This window comes from Protopterus annectens, chromosome 13.part0 (genome assembly GCF_019279795.1).
Source record: "Protopterus annectens isolate FY-2018-M chromosome 13.part0, PAN1.0, whole genome shotgun sequence".
NCBI classification, from domain to species: Eukaryota; Metazoa; Chordata; order Ceratodontiformes; family Protopteridae; genus Protopterus; species Protopterus annectens.
Genome location: NC_056747.1, coordinates 1,347,649,351 through 1,347,672,017, shown reverse-complemented (window position 1 = coordinate 1,347,672,017; position 22,667 = coordinate 1,347,649,351).

Here is a 22,667-nt window from a genome sequence, read left to right as displayed (position 1 = left end):
TCTATTATACCTGCATGTGAGATGGTGCTGAAGGCCTTTGTGAGGTCTAGATATGCAGTTTGGATTGAATTTCTTTTATCCATTTCTTCAGTAACCTTCTCGAAGAAGTCATCCAGGTTAAGTAGGCAGTCTCTGCCCTTGACAAATTTGCACTGGCTTGGTTTGAGAGTTTGTATGTTACCTATGTCCTGTTTATTCAATTTATAATGATCCTTTCCATCAACTTACAAACAAGGCTTAACAGATTTATGGGTCTATAATTTCCCAGGTCTGTTGACACTTTATCTTTGTGCAAGGGGGTGACAGTTCCTGTCCAACATCTGTCTGACAGAAAGCCTGCTTGGAGGTTGATACTGAACAGTTTGATCCTGTTTCAGGCAGGCCAGTAAAAAACCTGGTATGTTATCTAGTCCCACTGAAGCAGTATTTTTGGGCTTGAATAGTGGCACAAGGACGTCTCCATGAGGTTGGCATAATGGTTAAGATGTTTACCTAACAGACTCAAACTGCAGGGTTTGATTCTCATATGGGGTAATTGGCTAGGCCTATAATGGCCCATGGGGGAAATTAGCCTAGTACTAATCTATGAACCTATGAAAAATGTGGGTCTATATTATAACCGCGAAAGATGAAAACTGCGAATAAGAAAATGTCGACACAAAAAGACCAAACTACCAGATGAGTGAACCACCTAATCAGTGAAAACCACAACATCGAACGGATTTTCCTAACCAACAGCACCATGTAAGTATACCTAAACCAACTACAAAAAAACAATAACAAAACACACCTTTGCAGGAGGGCAAGCCCCCTGCACTCCCCATAGCCCCCTACTTAAATATACCAACTCTGAGATTGCACTACAGTGGGGAAAAGGGTATATACCCTTATCCGCAGAATCACCCTGCTGGCCGAACAAATCATTTAGATGTTTTTCCTTTTGCTGTTCTGGTGGTCGCTATTCTGGTAGTTCGCTCATTATGTGGCAAAGTTTTCGTATTCGTGGTTTCCGTCTTTTGTGATTATGATATAGACCAAAACATTTGAGGATTTGAGGAAGGGTGTAGATGCAGGTATGAGAAATAGGAATGTAGGAGAGAAGGGGGATAAAAACAAAGCTAAATTTATCTGCTAGTGGATTGGCTTTGCCCTCTGGGTCTGAGTATGTGATATTGTTTACTTGTAGCTCTGCACAGTAATGAGCATTGTTTCTAAGCTTTCTAACACAAATAAAGAAGGATTTTTGGTTGTTCTTTGCCTGAGTTGCAGTTTTTACCCCATATTTGGCTTTGGTTGATTTGATCAGCATCTGGAGTTCTCTGTTAAGTTTAGCAAGAGCTTTTTTTGCATCTTCAGGTTTGCATTTAATTTTATGTGCAATGATTTTTTTTCATATTATATGGAGCAGCGGTTATCATTGTCACTTCAGAGCAAGAGGTTCTCTGTTTCGATTCTTGGCTGGGGTGCCTTCTGTGCAGAGTCTGCATGTCCTCCCTGTCTTCACGTGGATTTCCTCATGGATGCCCTGGTTTCCTGCCACATTCCCAAGACATGCTGCACGTGGATTGGACATTCTAAATTGGCCATGAGTGTGTGTGCCTTCTGAGGAAGGTTGGGCACTGGGCTGGCAACTCAACACTGTAAAACTCTACTGCCACTCTTTCTGTTGACCAATGATCTGCTCTGGTGACCCCTAATAAGAGTAGCTGGAAGGTGAAGAAAGAAGTTTTTATACAACCGGTCTATAATTGGGTTCCATCAAAGGGGTGTATTTTTTAATTGGGCTTTGTATTTACCTCAGAGGGGAACAGATGCATGTATGCACCTATTCACATGTGCACTGGATTTAGGATGCATGTATGTAACTATTCACATGTGCACTCGATTTAGCAGTAGAGGATTCTGCACAAGCAGTGTAGTCATTAAGATGGAAGGGGATACTGAATTTAGTGAGGCCATCACTCAGTTTCGGTAGATTAAACCTGGCATACTCCTTGAATAATGAGGTATTAGAAGAGGTCTCTGGCTTCAGTCTTAAGGTGAATATGACTGATATGTGGTCTGATATGACCGTCTGTCACATATTGGTGAGGACCAAGTCTAGGTTTTTATCTCTTCTGTTTGGTGTGTGGAATAACTGGTCCAGAGAGTTTGTTCATAGGTTCAAAGGTAAGTACTAGGCTAGCTGTCCTTGTGGGCTATTTTAAGCCAAGCCAATTACACTTTTTATGGTCAAAATAATGTATCCTATTAGGTTACATATTGATGAAGTTTAGAAATCTCCAGGGATACATGTTAGAGGACGTATACATCTGCCAGTTAATGGAGAGGAGATTAAGTTCCCAAGGAGAATGATATCTGACTTAATGCATAGAGACTCCATACTGGTTAGGTAGGATTTATGGGCTGAAGGGAATATAGAAGAACTCCTACAGTTAGGTATGATGTGAGAAGGGGGTATTGTTAATGGTACATTGGCTATGGAGGAGTTTCAGACTGTTTGTTTTGGTTCTGCTTGGGATATTACACAACCAGTCCAGCCCCCGGTGTATCATGTCTGTGCCTGGTCTTTTATCTCATCTCCTTATCCCCCCAGACTTATGTTTGTATTCTGGGTCTGGTTGTAGGTCCTAAGGGCATCCTGGGGGCTCAGCCATCTCTGCTTCCATCCTGGAGTGGTTTCATTATATAATAATAGAAGAAGGCATGACATAATTACTTCCGATATTTCTACATTACACTCTGAAATGCAAAGGAATACTTCATTGATTGATTTTACCAAAAATATTTCAGAAGTGAAATCTAAGTTAGTGAAGATTGAAGAAACCATTGTTAAACACAAACAAAATCAGTTAGAGAGTAATAAAAATGACTTTGTGTTACATAATATCTTTCACTGGAAAAATTAATGTTGGATTCTAAATGGATGGGTTAACAATTATGACATGGTAATTGTTCTACTACACAGGTGCCCTTTTTGTTCCTGGAGGCACAGATCTCTCCTACACAGCCATTGATCATTCAATGTGTTCATATGGAATCTCTGTGAAGCCACTGATCATTTGATGTGTTCATATGGAACTTCTGTGAAGCCACTGATCATTCGATGTGTTCATATGGAATGTCTGTGAAAACACTGATCATTTGATGTCTTCATATGGAATGTCTGTGAAAACACTGATCATTCGATGTCTTCATACAGAATGCCTGTGAAGCCACCAATCATTTAACGTGTTCATACGGAATGGCTGTGAAGCCACCAATCATTTGATGTGTTCATATGGAAGTTCTGTGAAGCCACTGATCATTCGATGTGTTCGAATGGAATGTCTGTGAAGCCCCTGATCATTTGATGTCTTCATATTGGCCATTTTGGGCTAATTTCTATCTCTTTCATTTCCCTGCTATGCTATAAAACCCACATTTGCAAGGTTTTTGTGCTAGTATACGGCTCAGCAATCTCCTGCCTGGTGCCCTGCAGAGTTCTACAGCAGCAGAGAGACAAAAGAGAGACTTTGGAGTGATTAAGTATCATTTTTCTGATTTTTTTTTGCTGCCTTTAGCTAATTCCGCCTAAAATGCTGATTTTCTAGAGTTTCTGTGATTTAAAAAGCTTGCTGATTTTCTAGAGTTTCTGTGATTTAAAAAGCTTGTTTCAGCTACATATTGTACTTATTTTACTGCCTGCACTTTGACAAAGTTGTTTTGTGTTTAAATTGCCTGTTTAACTGTTGTAGGCTACACACTCAAGTGTGATAGCCATTTCTGTGCATTTAAAGTGTTTTTTTGATTGTATCTGCTTTATTTTCTGAAAAAAAAACTTGTTTTCCCGCCTTTCTAAGCTAGTATAGTCCAGTTTTCAGGTTAGTGCTGAATTCAGGGCTGTGTTACAAGTTTTTGTGTTTGCCCATACCTTACTTGGATAGAATGAAGTTTCTCTGTTCACTGTGAGAGAGGGAGCTTTGAGCAGACTATCTGTCCCTGGATGAGTGTTTTCAGCCTAGAAATTAGTAATTTATTGGCCATTTTGGGCTAATTTCTATCTCTTTCATTTCCCTGCTATAAAACAGCATTTGCAAGGTTTTTGTGCTAGTATACAGTTCAGCAAGCTCTTGCCTGGTGCTCTGCAGAGTTCTACAGCAGCAGAGAGGCAAAAGAGAGACTTTGGAGTGATTAAGTATCACTTGTCTGCATTTTCTTGCTGCCTTTAGCTAATTCCATCTAAAACACCAAATTTCCAGAGTTTCTGTGATTTAAAAAGCTTGTTTCAGCTACATATTGTACTTATTTTACTGCCTGCACTTTAACAGAGTTGCTTTTATGTTTAAATTACCTGTTTAACTGTTGTAGGTACACACTCAAGTGTGATAGCCATTTCTGTGAATTTAAAATGTTTTTTTTTTTATTGTATCTGCTTTATTTTCTAAAAAAAAAAAATATATACTTTTTCCCCACCTTTCTAAGCTAGTATAGTCCAGTTTTCAGGTTAGTGCTGAATTCAGGGCTGTGTTACAAGTTTCTGTGTTTGCCCATACCTTACTTGGATAGAAGGAAGTTTCACTGTTCACCTGTGAGAGAGGGGAGCTTTGAGCAGCCTATCTATCCCCGGAGGAGGGGCTTTAGCCCAGAAATTAGTAGGTCACTGGCCATTTTGGGCTAATTTCTATCTCTTTCATTTCCCTGCTATAAAACTCGCATTTGCACGTTTTTGCATGCCGGGCAGCATCTGTTAGCTAGTGTATAACTATTCCTGGCTCCACAAAGTCTACTCTTCAATTTTTCCCTTGGAACTAGACAAACTTTCAACTTAAGCACTCAAACCATTCACTTCTCGACTGTCACTTGCTCAAAACTCATGGCAAGCACTAGTAAACCTTAGCACTAGACCCCCCCCCATACAGTAAAGAAGGACAAGGGTCTCTATTTGACCTTACCAGCCAATCATTAAAACAGTTCACTTTACCTATCCAGGCATGTCCAAAGGGCAGTTTCAAGTGTACTCTCTGGTTCAACTGGTGAATCTAGGCATTTTGAGGCAATGTTACAATTGCCTCATGTACACAGACAACCCTCTTCTCCTTCCACCAAACACTAATACATGTGAGAGATGCAATTATACAGCCAAACTGGAGGCTAAGCTCTCTCAACTGAAGACTGGACCAGACAGTCAAGAGGAGATGGGAATTACTTGCATCACACCACCAGTCTCACATAGACCTATGAAACCAGCACCGGCAAAAAACACACATAAATACATGAAAACATACCTGAAGGCTCTAAATAAAAATCTGCAAAAGTAAATGAGACCTCCAAAGCAGACATCCAAGACACCTCCACCCCCCAACACAAACCATGAAACACATACTTCACAAAGCCAGTGTGCCACACAATCTCAGCCTTAAGGCAAAATAACATACTCAACACACTAGTAATAGGTGACTCTATAGTCAGGCACACTGATGTCCCACTCACTAGGCTGAACAAGGAAAAGGTTACTGTTAGCTGCCTGTCGGGTGCCAGGATCCACCAGATAACACAAGCACTCAGGTCACTCCTGAACAAGTACAAATATGACTGTCATTGTCCATGTTGATGTGAATGACCTGAGCTGTACCTCCCTGGACTACATGAAAAAAGACATGGAGGAGCTCTCTGATCACATAGCCCAGGCTGGTATGACTCTGACCCTGAGTAGCATCCTGCCTTCACCAAGAATGATACCACGGTATAGAGAAAAATTATCAATTTCAACAATTGGCTGTTTCTGGTGTCATTCAAAGGGGATCCAGTGTCTGCCAGCCTGGGATTATATGCTCAACAAGCCACACTGCTTCACTAGATATGGCTTGCACCTGTCACCCTTTGGCTTTCGAATACTGACCAAGGCTCTTGCCACCCCCATAGTGCCTTTTTTTAGGCAAGGCTCAAAAGATAAACCCACAGCCATAAATAGCACAAGTAACAAAAAACTTTGAAAGAAAAATTGCCATTGACTCCAAAGATAACCACAAGGGATTCGTTAGCTATGTCAAGAATCTAAGTAGCAATTCTCAGATCTGCTCAGAGTTTGTGCAGAATGGCACAACATACACTGAACTGACTGATATAGCCAACATCCTGGCAGACAGGTTCAGTGCAAACTTCACCCCCCTCTCACCCCCAAAGGGCCATAACTACACCAGAAGAATGTAGTGCCCCTGAAATCACAAACACTCAGGTTAAAACAGCCCTCTCCAAAGCCAAAAACACAGCATCAATGGGACCAGATGGTGTCACAGGCTGCATCCTACATGAGCTCAAAGATGAACTAACCCCTCAGCTAAACACACTGTTTAAACTCAGCCTCTACACAGGCTACATGCCCACAGAGTGGCACACAGCAACGGTTATTCCACTCCACAAAGCTGGAGCCACAACGGACCCTGGGAACTATCACCCTATAAGCCTGACTAGCTTGGTCTGCAAAGCTATGGAGTGCATCATCATGGATCTCATTAACAGAGACATTGAAAACTTCCAAACACTGGACTCTACCCAGTTCAGCTTTGTTAAGGGCAGATCATGCCTCCTAAATCTGGTGGACTTCTCTGAGACAGTTACAAAGGCTATAGATGAGGGAGAGGTGGTCCACACAGCTTACCTAGACCTCGCAAAGGCCTTCGACACTATTCTCCACTCAGGTATTATAGACAAGCTCACCAGCCTGAACAGAAACCCCTACATCATGAGATGGGTTGCCAACTGGCTCACGGACAGAACCCACATGGTAAGAATTGCGGGAGCTAGGTCTGACTCTAAACTGGTTACAAGTGGCATACCCAGGGCTCAGTCCTAGGACCCCTCCTGTCCAGCATATACTTCTCAGAGGTACAGGCAAGCACAGGAGGACTATGACTGATCAAATTCCCAGGTGACTGCAAAATAGGGGCTATAACTGACTCTTCGGCTGACACAGACATCCTTCGGAAGGGTCTAACTGAGACAGATACCTGGTGCCAAAACCATGGCCTCAAGCTAAATGCCAAATAGTGCATAGTCATCCCCTTTGGAAAAAAACAAAGTATCCACAAACTACCACATAGGTGGTAGCCCCCTAAATATGGAAGACATAATAAGGGATCTGGGGACCCAAGTAGATAATAACCTCTCCTTTGATAATCACATTGCCAAAGTGGTTAGATAATCCTTCTATGTGGCCCACCTAATCATGCATCCAGATGGGACGAGTTCATTGGGCCCCTCTATGCATCACTCATCAGACCCATCATAGAGTACAATGCCCCATTTGGGGTGTACTTTACAAGACACCTGCAACAACTGGAAAGAACACAAAAGTACCTCACCAAGAGGATCACTGGCCTCAGGCAGATGCCTTATGCAGCTCAACTGAAGAAACTCCAGCTGTACTCAGTTGCATACCACCTACTCAGAGGTGATCTCTGCCTGACATACAAGGCTATGTCTAACCTAGAATTGATGGACATGCTCCACATAAAGAAAACCATATCCCCTCGAGCCACATGCTCCAGGGATATAAACCTCACCGCAACAATAAATAGGACATGCTGGAGGGATAGATTCCTGTCCCAGAGACTTCCCCTGCTCTGGAACAAGATTCCAATATACATTAGGCAGAGCTCCTTGCTAACCCTCTTCAAGAGAAACCTTGACGAGTAGATGGGAAACAGAAAGTTTATCCCAGGGAACACTTTAATGGCTCTGCTGGACAGAGGCACAGGGAACTAACCTAAAGGGGCGGCGAAAGCCAACACATTCTGGCTAGGCTTATACATGCCTTTGGGCAGGTAGCCTATTATCTACCTATGAACCTATGTCTGTAAAGCCCCTGCTCATTCAATGTGTTCATATGGAATGTCTGTGAAGTTCCTGATCATTCGATGTGTTCATATGGAATGCTGTGAAATCCCTGATCATTCGATGTGTTCATATGGAATGGCTGTGAAGTCACTGAACATTCAATGTGTTCATATGGAATGTCTGTGAAGTCTCTGATCATTTGATGTGTTCATATGGAATGACTGTGAAGTCACTGATCATTTGATGTGTTCATATGGAATGTCTGTGAAGCCTCTGATCATTAGATGTGTTCATATGGAATGTTTGCAAAGTCACTGATCACTTGATGTTTTCATATGGAACGTCTGTGAAGCATCTGATCATTCAATGTGTTCATATGGAATGTCTGTGAAGTCCCTGATCATTCAGTGTGTTCATATGGAATGTCTGTGAAGTCCCTGATCATTCAATGTATTCATATGGAATGTCTGTGAAGTCCCTGATTATGCGATGTGTTCATATGGAATGTCTGTGATGTCCCTGATCATTCGATGTGTTCATATGGAATGTCTGTGAAGTCCCTGATCATGCGATGTGTTCATATGCAACATCTGTGAAACCCTTGATCATCTGATGTGTTCATGTAGAACAACTGTGAAGTCACTGATCATTCAATGTGTTCATATGGTTGGCTGTGAAGTCACTGATCATTTGATGTGTCCATATGGTTGGCTGTGAAGTCACTGATCATTCGATGTGGCCATATGGAATGTCTGTGAAGCCCCTGATCATTCGAGGTGCTCATATTGAACATCTGTGAAGCCCTTGATCATTCGATGTGGTCATATGGAACATCTGTGAAGTCACTTATCATTCAATGTGTTTATATGGAATGTCTGTGAAGGCCCTGATCATTCAATGTGTTCATATGGAACGTCTGTGAAGCCCCTGATCATTCTATGTGTTCATATGGAACGTCTGTGAAGACCCTGATCCATCGATGTGTTCATATCGAACGTCTGTGAAGTCACTGATCATTCGATGTGTTCATATGGAACGTCTGTGAAGTCACTGATCATTCAATGTGCTCATATGGAACGTCTGTGAAGTCACTGATCATTCGATGTGTTCATATGGAATATCTGTGAAGTCACTGATCATTGGATGTGTTCATATGCAACGTCTGTGAAGCCCCTGATCATTCGATGTGTTCCTATGGAACATCTGTGAAGTCACTGATCATTCGATGTGTTCATATGGGACATCTGTGAAGTCATTGATCATTCGATGTGTTGATATGAAACCTCTGTGAAGCCCCTGATCATTCGATGTGTTCATATGGAACGTCCATGAAGACACTGATTATTCGATGTGTTCATATAGAATGTCTGTGAAGCCCTTGATCATTTGATGTGTTCCTATGGAACATCTATGAAGTAACTGATCATTCGATATGTTCATATGGAACATCTGTGAAGTCACTGATCATTCGATGTGTTCATATGGAATGGCTGTGAAGTCACTGATCATTCAATGTGTTCATATGGAATGTCTGTGAAGACCCTAATCATTTGATGTGTTCATATGGAACATCTGTGAAGTCACTGATCATTCGATGTGTTCATATGGAACGTTTGTGAATCCCCTGATAATTTGATGTGTTGATATGGAATGTCTGATCATTCAATGTGTTCATATGGTTCATAGGTTAGTATTAAGCTAACTGCCCTTGCAAGCCATTGTAAGCCTAGCAATTATCCCTTGTGAGACTCAAACCCTGCACCTTTTGTTTGTAAGGCAAACACCTTAACCATTAGGCCACCCTCCCTGTCTGTGAAGTCCCTGATCATTCGATGTGTTCCTATGGAACATCTGTGAAGTCACTGATCATTCGATGTGTTCATATGGAACATCTGTAAAGCCCATGATCATTCGATGTGTTGATATGAAACCTCTGTAAAGCCCCTGATAATTCAATGTGTTCATATGGAACGTCTGTGAAGACACTGATTATTCGATGTGTTCATATAGAATGTCTGTGAAGCCCTTGATCATTCGATGTGTTCATATGGAACATCTGTGAAGTAACTGATCATTTGATATGTTCATATGGAACGTCTGTGAAGTCACTGTATTCAATGTGTTCATATGGAACATCTGTGAAGCCCTTGATAATTTGATGTGTTCACATCAACATCTGTGAAGTCACTGATCATTCGATGTGTTCATCTGGAACATTTGTGAATCCCCTGATAATTTGATGTGTAGATATGGAATGTCTGTGAAGTCACTGATCATTCGATGCATTCATATGGTTGGCAGTGAAGTCACTGATCATTCGATGTGGCCATATGGAATGTCTGTAAAGCCCCTGATCATTCGAGGTGTTCATATGGAACATCTGTGAAGCCCTTGATCATTCGATGTGTTCATATGGAACATCTGTGAAGTCACTGATCATTCAATGTGTTCATATGGTTCATAGGTTAGTACTAAGCTAACTGCCCTTGCGAGCCATTGTAAGCCTAGCAATTATCCATTGTGAGACTCAAACCCTGCACCTTTTGTTTGTAAGCCAAACACCTTAACCATTAGGTCACCCTCCCAGTCTGTGAAGTCCCTGATCATTCGATGTGTTCATATGGAACGTTTGTGAAGACCCTGATCATTCGATGTGTTCATATCGTACATCTGCGAAGTCACTGATCATTCCATGTGTTCATATGGAATGTCTGTGAAGTCACTGATCATTCAATGTGTTAATATCGAATGTCTGTGAAGGCTCTGATCATTCAATGTGTTCATATGGAACTTCTGTAAAGCCACTGATCATTCGATTTGTTCATATGGAACATCTGTGAAGCCCCTGATCTTTCGATGTGTTCATATGGAATGTCTGTGAAGTCACTGATCATTCGATGTGTTCATATGGAACATCTGTAAAGCCCATGATCATTCGATGTGTTCCTATGGAACATTTGTGAAGTCACTGATCATTCAATGTGTTCATATGGAATGTCTGTGAAGACCCTGATCATTTGATGTGTTCATATGGAACATCTGTGAAGCCCTTGATCATTTGATGTGTTCACATGGAACATCTGTGAAGTCACTGATCATTCGATGTGTTCATATGGAACATTTGTGAATCCCCTGATAATTTGATGTGTTGATATGGAATGTCTGTGAAGTCACTGATCATTCAATGTGTTCATATGGTTCATAGGTTAGTATTAAGCTAACTGCCCTTGCAAGCCATTGTAAGCCTAGCAATTATCCCTTGTGAGACTCAAACCCTGCACCTTTTGTTTGTAAGGCAAACACCTTAACCATTAGGCCACCCTCCCTGTCTGTGAAGTCACTGATCATTCAATGTGTTCATATGGGACGCCTGTGAAGACACTGATCATTTGATGTGTTCATATGGAATGTCTGTGAAGCCCCTGATCATTCAATGTGTTCATATGGAAAGTCTTTGAAGCCCCTGATCATTCGATGTATTCATATGGAACATCTGTGAAGTCACTGATCATTCGATGTGTTCATATGGAATGTCTGTGAAGTCACTGATCATTTGATGTGGTCATATGGAATGTCTGTGAAGCCCCTGATCATTTGATGTGTTCATATGGAACATCTGTGAAGTAACTGATCATTCAATATGTTCATATGGAACGTCTGTGAAGTCACTGATCATTCGATTTGTTCATATGGAATGGCTGTGAAGTCACTGATCATTCAATGTGTTCATATGGTTCATAGTTTAGTACAAAGCTAACTGCCCTTTCAAGCCATTGTAAGACTAGCAATTATCCCTTGTGAGACTCAAACCCTGCACCTTTTGTTTGTAAGGCAAACACCTTAACCATTAGGCCACCCTCCCACTCTGTGAAGTCCCTGATCATTCGATGTGTTCATATGGAACATCTGTGAAGTCACTGATCATTCAATGTTCATATGGAACATCTGTGAAGACCCTGATCATTCGAGGTGTTCATATCGAACATCTGTGAAGTCACTGATCATTCGATGTGTTCATATGGAATGTCTGTGAAGTCACTGATCATTTGATGTGGTCATATGGAATGTCTGTGAAGCCCCTGATCATTCGAGGTGTTCATATGGAACATCAGTGAAGCCCTTGGTCATTCAATGTGTTCATATGGAATGTCTGTGAAGTCACTGATCATTCAATATGTTCATATGGAATGTCTGTGAAGGCCCTGATCATTCAATGTGTTCATATGGAACTTCTGTGAAGACACTGATCACTCGATTTTTTCATATGGAATGTCTGAGAAGCCCCTGATCATTCTATGTGTTCATATGGAACATCTGTGAAGACCCTGATCATTCAATGTGTTCATATCGAATGCCTGTGAAGCCACTGATCATTCGATGTGTTCATAATGGAACGTCTGTGAAGTCACTGATCATTCAATGTGTTCATATGGAATGTCTGTGAAGCCCCTGATCATTCGATGTGTTCCTATGGAACGTCTGTGAAGTCACTGATCATTCGATGTGTTCATATGGGACATCTGTGAAGTCATTGATCATTCGATGTGTTGATATGAAATCTCTGTGAAGCCCCTGATCATTCGATGCGTTCATATGGAACGTCTTTGAAGACACTGACTATTCGATGTGTTCATATGGAACATCTGTGAAACCCTTGATCATTTAATGTGTTCACATGGAACATCTGTGAGTCACTGATCATTCGATGTGCTCATATGGGACATCTGTGAAGTCACTGATCATTCGATGTGTTGATATGAAATCTCTGTGAAGCCCCTGATCATTCGATGCGTTCATATGGAACGTCTTTGAAGACACTGATTATTCGATGTGTTCATATGGAACATCTGTGAAGCCCTTGATCATTCAATGTGTTCACATAGAACATCTGTGAAGTCACTGATCATTCGATATGTTCATATGGAATGTCTGTGAAGACACTGATCATTCGATGTGTTCATATGGAATGTCTGTGAAGTAACTGATCATTCGATGTATTCAACCCAATAGCTTTCTTTGACTCTCTAAAAGTAGTTGACTGGAACATTCTAAAAACTTTACCTCTAGATAATGCTGTGGCCCACTTCAACACAACCTTCTTAAACCTCCTAGACTACCATGCTCCTTTAAGGACTAAAAGAATAAAACTAAAAACCACCCCCTGGCTAACCAAAAACACACTTGCAGCCATGCAACATAGAGATAAAGTCTGGGCACTTTACCAGAAAAATAAATCTCCACTCATCCATAATGAATTCAAAACACTTAGAAACAAAGTAAAAAGGCTTGTTGTCACCGATCGACAAAACTACTTTTCCATACTCCATAATACTAATAAAACAAATCCTCAAAAATTCTGGAAAGGAATCTCTACCCTTATCAACCCTGGCAAAACAGTCAACCCCAGCCCAGATCCCAATGCTACTGATATGGACTTGGCTACACAATTCAACTCCTTTTTCATTAACTCTATTTCCAAACTAACCTCCTCATTCTCCAACACCAACGCATCCTCGACCTCACACCATCCTCCTCTACCAACACCCTTCCCTCCACTCCCATCACCACTCTCACTTCCTCTCCAATACCACCATCCTCTAATACCCTACATCCCCTTCCTCCACCTTTCTCACTAAAACCTATTCCCACATCTACCATAAAAAAACTCCTACAGAAACTAAAGCCATGCTCTAATGCCCCAGACAATATTCCTTTATACTTTCTTAGCATAGCTGCAGAAGCCATTGCCTACCCTATTAGTATTCTAATCAACCGCTCTATCCAAGAAAGCACAGTACCCCAAATTTGGAAAAAAGCCTTTGTCATACCTTTGCATAAAGGTGGCAATAATAACAATATGACAAACTTCCGTCCCATAGCTATCCTGTCTCCCATCTCTAAACTCATAGAAAAGTGTATCCATCTGCAGCTTCTACCTTACCTCTTAGACAATCACCTGCTGACTCCAACTCAGCATGGCTTTAGACCTGGCCACAGCACTATGACAGCCCTCCTCTCCTTCTTAGAAACTATAAATAAAGCCCGGGACTCCGGTCACATTGTTTCTACCCTGCTACTGGACCTCTCAAAGGCCTTTGACACTATCTCTCACAAACTACTTTTAACTAAACTCTCCCAGCTTAACCCATCTCCCTCCTCATTGAACTGGTTCTCTAGTTACTTATCTAATAGATTTCAAGCATTCAAATGGAAAAAAGCCACCTCCTCATTCCTTAACACCCCAACTGGGGTCCCCCAAGGTTCCATATTGGGTCATCTTCTATTTAACATATTCATAAATGACTTCCACATTTCTATCCCATTCTCTAATATCATCCAGTATGCAGATGATTCAACTATTATCTGCTCTGCCACATCCATCCCAGTTCTCCAAAAACTTACACAAGACACATTCTCAATCACTGAACAATGGGTGAAAGAAAACCACCTAGCACTCAATGCCTCTAAAACCAAATTAATGGTATTTACTCCCTCTAAACTCATCTCTCTCAACACAAACTCTTTTTCAATCACTAGCAACAACAACATATCCTTGGAATTGGTGCCAGATGCCAAGTAACTTGGGGTTCAAATTGATACTCAGCTTAAATTCAACTCCCACATACACCTAAATATAAAAAAAAACTAATCAAAAACTAGACATGCTCTACCGACAAAATCGCTTCCTTACACCCTGTATTAAAATAACTCTCTCTTCCACATTTCTTATCCCCTGTCTTCTCTATGGAGCCCCACTCCTGACTAACCTACAATCTTCCCTCAAAACACAACTTTCCTCATGCTACAACAAAATAGCCAAATTCGCTACTAGTCATAAAGCATCTACCCACCACTGTTCTTCTCTCCACAAACAAAGATGGCTAGAACTACCCAACCAACTCATCTATTCTCAACTTACTCTTGCTCATAATCTCATCTTTAAACCCTTCCTTTGTCCATCCCTTTCCTCTGCCTTTAAAATGCACCTCACCAACAGAGTACTCAGATCTAATAACCAAAACCTAATTGAATTATATAAACCAACTCGATCACCAGGAAAAAAATCTCCTATCCTATGGTCTAGCATGTCTCTGGAACTCCCAACCTCCATCCATTTGCATCACCTCTAACTACTTTATATTCAAAAAATCTCTTCACTGTCATCTACTATCCCAGTGGGAATGCTCCTGCACCCTCCCTATCCCAGTGGGAATGCTCCTGCACCCATCCATCATATCTACTATCCCAGTGGGAACGCTCCTGCACCCATCCATCATATCTACTAACCCAGTGGGAATGCTCCTGCACCAATCCGTCATATCTACTATCCCAGTGGAAATGCTCCTGCACCCTCCCTATCCCATTGGGAATGCTCCTGCACCCTCCCTATCCCAGTGGGAATGCTCCTGCACCCATCCAACATATCTACTAACCCAGTGGGAATGCTCCTGCACCCATCCGTCATATCTACTATCCCAGAGGGAACGCTCCTGCACCAATCCATCATATGTACTAACCCAGTGGGAATGCTCCTGCACCCATCCATCATATCTACTATCCCAGTGGGAATGCTCCTGCACCCTCCCTATCCCAGTGGGAATGCTCCTGCACCCATCCATCATATCTACTAACCCAGTGGGAATGCTCCTGCACCCATCTGTCATATATACTAACCCAGTGGGAATGCTCCTGCACCCATCCGTCATATCTACTATCCCAGTGGGAATGCTCCTGCACCCTCCCTATCCCAGTGGGAATGCTCCTGCACCCATCCATCATATCTACTATCCCATTGGGAATGCTCCTGCACGCATCTGTCATATCTACATTCCCAGTGGGAATGCTCCTGCACCCTCCCTATCCCGGTGGGAATGCTCCTGCACCCATCCGTCATATCTACTATCCCAGTGGGAATGCTCCTGCACCCATCCATCATATCTACTAACCCAGTGGGAATGCTCCTGCACCCATCCGTCATATCTACTATCCCAGTGGGAATGCTCCTGCACCCTCCCTATCCCAGTGGGAATGCTCCTGCACCCATCCATCATATCTACTAACCCAGTGGGAATGCTCCTGCACCCATCCATCATATCTACTAACCTAGTGGGAATGCTTTTGCACCCATCTGTCATATCTACTATCCCAGTGGGAATGCTACTGCACCCATCCATCATATCTACTAACCCAGTGGGAATGCTCCTGCACCCATCCATCATATCTACTATCCCAGTGGGAATGCTCCTGCACCCTCCCTATCCTAGTGGGAATGCTCCTGCACCCATCTGTCATATCTACTATCCCAGTGGGAATGCTTCTGCACCTTCCCTATCCCATTGGGAATGCTCCTGCACCCTCCCTATCCCAGTGGGAATGCTCCTGCACCCATCCATCATATCTACTATCCCAGTGGGAATGCTCCTGCACCCATCCATCATATCTACTAACCCAGTGGGAATGCTCCTGCACCCATCCGTCATATCTACTATCCCAGTGGAAATGCTCCTGCACCCTCCCTATCCCATTGGGAATGCTCCTGCACCCTCCCTATCCCAGTGGGAATGCTCCTGCACCCATCCATCATATCTACTAACCCAGTGGGAATGCTCCTGCACCCATCCGTCATATCTACTATCCCAGTGGGAATGCTCCTGCACCCATCCATCATATCTACTAACCCAGTGGGAATGCTCCTGCACCCATCCGTCATATCTACTATCCCAGTGGGAATGCTCTTGCACCCTCCCTATCCCAGTGGGAATGCTCCTGCACCCATCCATCATATCTACTAACCCAGTGGGAATGCTCCTGCACCCATCCGTCATATCTACTAACCCAGTGGGAATGCTCCTGCACCCATCTGTCATATCTACTATCCCAGTGGGAATGCTCCTGCACCCTCCCTATCCCAGTGGGAATGCTCCTGCACCCATCCATCATATCTACTATCCCATTGGGAATGCTCCTGAACGCATCTGTCATATCTACATTCCCGGTGGGAATGCTCCTGCACCCTCCCTATCCCGGTGGGAATGCTCCTGCACCCATCCGTCATATCTACTATCCCAGTGGGAATGCTCCTGCACCCATCCATCATATCTACTAACCCAGTGGGAATGCTCCTGCACCCGTCCATCATATCTAGTATCCCAGTGGGAATGCTCCTGCACCCTCCCTATCCCAGTGGGAATGCTCCTGCACCCATCCATCATATCTACTAACCCAGTGGGAATGCTCCTGCACCCATCCATCATATCTACTAACCCAGTGGGAATGCTCTTGCACCCATCTGTCATATCTACTATCCCAGTGGGAATGCTCCTGCACCCATCCATCATATCTACTAACCCAGTGGGAATGCTCCTGCACCCATCCATCATATCTACTATCCCAGTGGGAATGCTCCTGCACCCTCCCTATCCCAGTGGGAATGCACCTGCACCCATCCATCATATCTACTATCCCAGTGGGAATGCTCCTGCACCCTCCCTATCCCAGTGGGAATGCTCCTGCACCCTCCCTATCCCAGTGGGAATGCTCCTGCACCCATCCATCATATCTACTAACCCAGTGGGAATGCTCCTGCACCCATCCATCATATCTACTATCCCAGTGGGAATGCTCCTGCACCCTCCCTATCCCAGTGGGAATGCTCCTGCACCCTCCCTATCCCAGTGGGAATGCTCTTGCACCCATCCATCATATCTACTATCCCAGTGGGAATGCTCCTGCACCCATCCATCATATCTACTAACCCAGTGGGAATGCTCCTGCACCCATCCGTCATATCTACTATCCCAGTGGGAATGCTCCTGCACCCTCCCTATCCCAGTGGGAATGCTCTTGCACCCATCCATCATATCTACTATCCCAGTGGGAATGCTCCTGCACCCTCCCTATCCCAGTGGGAATGCTCCTGCACCCATCCATCATATCTACTATTCCAGTGGGAATGCTCCTGCATGCATCTGTCTTATCTACATTCCCAGTAGGAATGCTCCTGCACCCTCCCTATCCTGATGGGAATGCTCCTGCACCCATCCGTCATATCTACTATCCCAGTGGGAATGCTCCTGCACCCATCCATCATATCTACTAACCCAGTGGTAATGCTCCTGCACCCATCCGTCATATCTACTATCCCAGTGGGAATGCTCCTGCACCCATCCATCATATCTACTATCCCAGTGGGAATGCTCCTGCACCCATCCATCATATCTACTAACCCAGTGGTAATGCTCCTGCACCCATCCGTCATATCTACTATCACAGTGGGAATGCTCCTGCACCCATCCGTCATATCTACTATCGCAGTGGGAATGCTCCTGCACCCTCCCTATCCCAGTGGGAATGCTCCTGCACCCATCCATCATATCTACTAACCCAGTGGGAATGCTCTTACACCCATCCGTCATATCTACTATCCCAGTGGGAATGCTCCTGCACCCATCCATCATATCTACTAACCCAGTGGGAATGCTCCTGCATCCATCCGTCATATCTACTATCCCAGTGGGAATGCTCCTGCACCCTCCCTATCCCAGTGGGAATGCTCCTGCATGCATCCCTCATATCTACTAACCCAGTGGGAATGCTCCTGCACAAATCCATCATATCTACTATCCCAGTGGGAATGCTCCTGCACCCTTCCTATCCCAGTGGGAATGCTCCTGCACCCATCCATCATATCTACTATCCCAGTGGGAATGCTCCTGCACCCATCCATCATATCTACTATCCCAGTGGGAATGCTCCTGCACCCTTCCTATCCCAGTGGGAATGCCCTTGCACCCTCCCTATCCCAGTGGGAATGCTTCTGCACCCATCCATCATATCTACTATCCCAGTGGGAATGCTCCTGCACCCTTCCTATCCCAGTGGGAATGCTCCTGCACCCATCCATCATATCTACTAACCCAGTGGTAATGCTCCTGCACCCATCCGTCATATCTACTATCGCAGTGGGAATGCTCCTGCACCCTCCCTATCCCAGTGGGAATGTTCCTGCACCCATCCATCATATCTACTAACCCAGTGGGAATGCTCTTGCACCCATCCATCATATCTACTATCCCAGTGGGAATGCTCCTGCACCCTCCCTATCCCAGTGGGAATGCTCCTGCACCCATCCATCATATCTACTAACCCAGTGGGAATGCTCCTGCACCCATCTGTCATATCTACTATCCCAGTGGGAATGCTCCTGCACCCTCCCTATCCCAGTGGGAATGCTCCTGCACCCTTCCATCATATCTACTAACCCAGTGGGAATGCTCCTGCACCCATCCGTCATGTCTACTATCCCAATGGGAATGCTCCTGCACCATTCATATCGCAGTGGGAATGCTCCTGCACCCATCCATCATATCGACTATTCCCAGTGGGAATGCTCCTGCACCCTCCCTATCCCAGTGGGAATGCACCTGCACCCATCCATCATATCTACTATCCCAGTGGGAATGCTCCTGCACCCTCCCTATCCCAGTGGGAATGCTCCTGCACCCATCCATCATACCTACTATCCTAGTGGGAATGCTCCTGCACCCATCCATCATATCTACTATCCCAGTGGGAATGCTCCTGCACCCTTCCTATCCCAGTGGGAATGCTCTTGCACCCTCCCTATCCCAGTGGGAATGCTTCTGCACCCATCCATCATATCTACTATCCCAGTGGGAATGCTCCTGCACCCTCCCTATCCCAGTGGGAATGCTCCTGCACCCATCCATCATATCTACTATCCCAGTGGGAATGCTCCTGCACCCTCCCTATCCCAGTGGGAATGGTCCTGCACCCTCCCTATCCCAGTGGGAATGCTCCTGCACCCATCCATCATATCTACTATCCCAGTGGGAATGCTCCTGCACCCTCCCTATCCCAGTGGGAATGCTCCTGCACCCATCCGTCATATCTACTATCCCAGTGGGAATGCTCCTGCACCCATCCGTCATATCTACTATCCCAGTGGGAATGCTCCTGCACCCATCCGTCATATCTACTATCCCAGTGGGAATGCTCTTGCACCCATCATCATAATTTTACACTGCCGTACCTCCTTCCTCCTCCTTTCCATGAACTTCCTAGCTTCTCCTCACGTTTGTTTCCTTAGCTACCTATGACACAATGGCTTCTCAGTATCCCTGTTGAAATGTTCATTTTCTAGTCTGTAATGTCATCTGAATGTTATACTCTAACTGTATAAATTTGTAAATATAGTAATATGGATCTTCTTTTTCTAGTTTGTATCATCTGTAATGTTCATCACCAGTATGATGCTCTAGCCGTATAATTTTGTAAATATTGTAATACATATCTAAAAAATTTATAACACTGATTCTGGAGCTTTTCTCCCCATTACTCCATTGAAAATGGGTTCATCTTGGCCCAATGGACTATCCTGGTAAACCAACTGCAAATAAATAAATAAATATGGAACATCTGTGAAAACACTGATCATTCGATGTGTTCATATGGAATGTCTGTGAATCCCCTGATCATTCAATGTGTTCATATGTAAAGTCTTTGAAGCCCCTGATCATTCAATGTATTCATATGGAACGTCTGTGAAGTCACTGATCATTCGATGTGTTCATATAGAACGTTTGTGAATCCCGCCATTGTAAGCCTAGCAATTATCCCTTGTGAGACTCAAACCCTGCACCTTTTGTTTGTAAGGCAAACACCTTAACCATTAGGCCACTCCATGTCTGTGAAGTCCCTAATCATTAGTGTGTTCCCATGGAACATCTGTAAAGTCACTGATCATTCAATGTGTTCATATGGGCCATCTGTGAAGTCCTTGATCATTAAATGTGTTGATGTGAAACCTCTGTGAAGCCCCAGATCATTTGATGTGTTCATATGGAACATCTGTGAAGTAACTGATCATTCGATGTGTTCATATGGAATGGCTGTGAAGTCACTGATCATTCGATGTGTTCATATGGAACATCTGTGAAGCTCTTGATCATTCAGTGTGTTCACATGGAACATCTGTGAAGTCACTGATCATTCAATGTGCTCATATGGAACATCTGTGAAGACACTGATCATTCGATGTGTTCATGTGGAATGTCTGTGAAGCCCCTGATCATATGATGTGTTCATATGTAACATCTATGAAGTCACTTATCATTCAATGTGTTCATATGGAATGTCTGTGAAGTCACTGATCATTCGATGCGTTCATATGGAATGTCTGTGAAGGCCTTGATCATTCGATGTGTTCATATGGAACTTCTGCAAAGCCACTGATCATTCAATTTGTTCATATGGAATGTCTGTGAAGCCCCAGATAATTTGATGTGTTCATATGGAACATCTGTGAAGCAACTGATCATTTGATGCGTTCATATGGTTGGCAGTGAAGTCACTGATCATTCGATGTGTTTATATGAAATGTCTGTGAAGCCCCTGATCATTCGAGGTGTTCATATGGAACATCTGTGAAGCCCTTGATTATTCGATGTGTTCATATGGAACATCTATGAAGTCACTTATCATTCAATGTGTTCATATGGAATGTCTGTGAAGTCACTGATCATTCGATGCATTCATATGGAATGTCTGTGAAGGCCCTGATCATTCGATGTGTTCATATGGAACATCTGTGAAGTCACCGATTATTCGATGCATTCATATGGAACATCTCTGCAGTCACTGATTACTCGATGTGTTCATATGGAACGTCTGTGAAGTCACTGATCAATCGATGTGTTCATATGGAACGTATGTGAAGCCCCTGATCATTCGATGTGTTCCTATGGAACAACTGTGAAGTCACTGATCATTCGATGTGTTCATATGGGACGTCTGTGAAGTAATTGATCATTCGATATGTTCATATGGAACGTCTGTGAAGTCACTCATCATTCGATATGTTCATATGGAATGGCTGTGAAGTCACTGATCATTCAATGTGTTCATATGGAATGTCTCTGAAGACCCTGATCATTTGATGTGTTCATATGGAACATCTGTGAAGCCCTTGATAATTCGATGTGTTCACATGGAACATCTGTGAAGACACTGATCATTCGATGTGTTCACATGGAACATCTCTGAAGTCACTGATCATTCTATGTGTTTATATAGAACGTCTGTGAAGTCACTGATCATTCGATGTGTTCATATGGAACATCTGTAAAGCCCTTGATCATTCAATGTGTTCATATGGAACATCTATGAAGTCACTTATCATTCAGTGTGTTCATATGGAATGTCTGTGAAGTCACTGATCATTCGATGTGTTCATATGGAACTTCTATGAAGCCACTGATCATTCGATGTGTTCATATGGAACGTCTGTGAAGACACTGATCATTCGATGTGTTCATATGGAACTTCTATGAAGCCACTGATCATTCGATTTTTTCATATGGAAAGTCTGTGAAGCCCCTAGTCATTCTATGTGTTTATATGGAGCATCTGTGAAGACCCTGATCATTCAATGTGTTCATATCGAACATCTTTGAAGTCACTGATCATCCGTTGTGTTCATATGGGACATCTGTGAAGTAACTGATCATTTGATATGTTCATATGGAACATCTGTGAAGTCACTGATCATTCGATATATTCATATGGAATGGCTGTGAAGTCACTGATCATTCAATGTGTTCATATGGAATGTCTGTGAAGACCCTGATCATTTGATGTGTTCATATGGAACATCTGTGAAGCCCTTGATCATTCGATGTGTTCACATGGAACATCTGTGAAGTCACTGATCATTCGATGTGTTCACATGGAACATCTCTGAAGTCACTGATCATTCTATGTGTTTATATAGAACGTCTGTGAAGACACTGATCATTTGATGTGTTCATATGGAATGTCTGTGAAGCCCC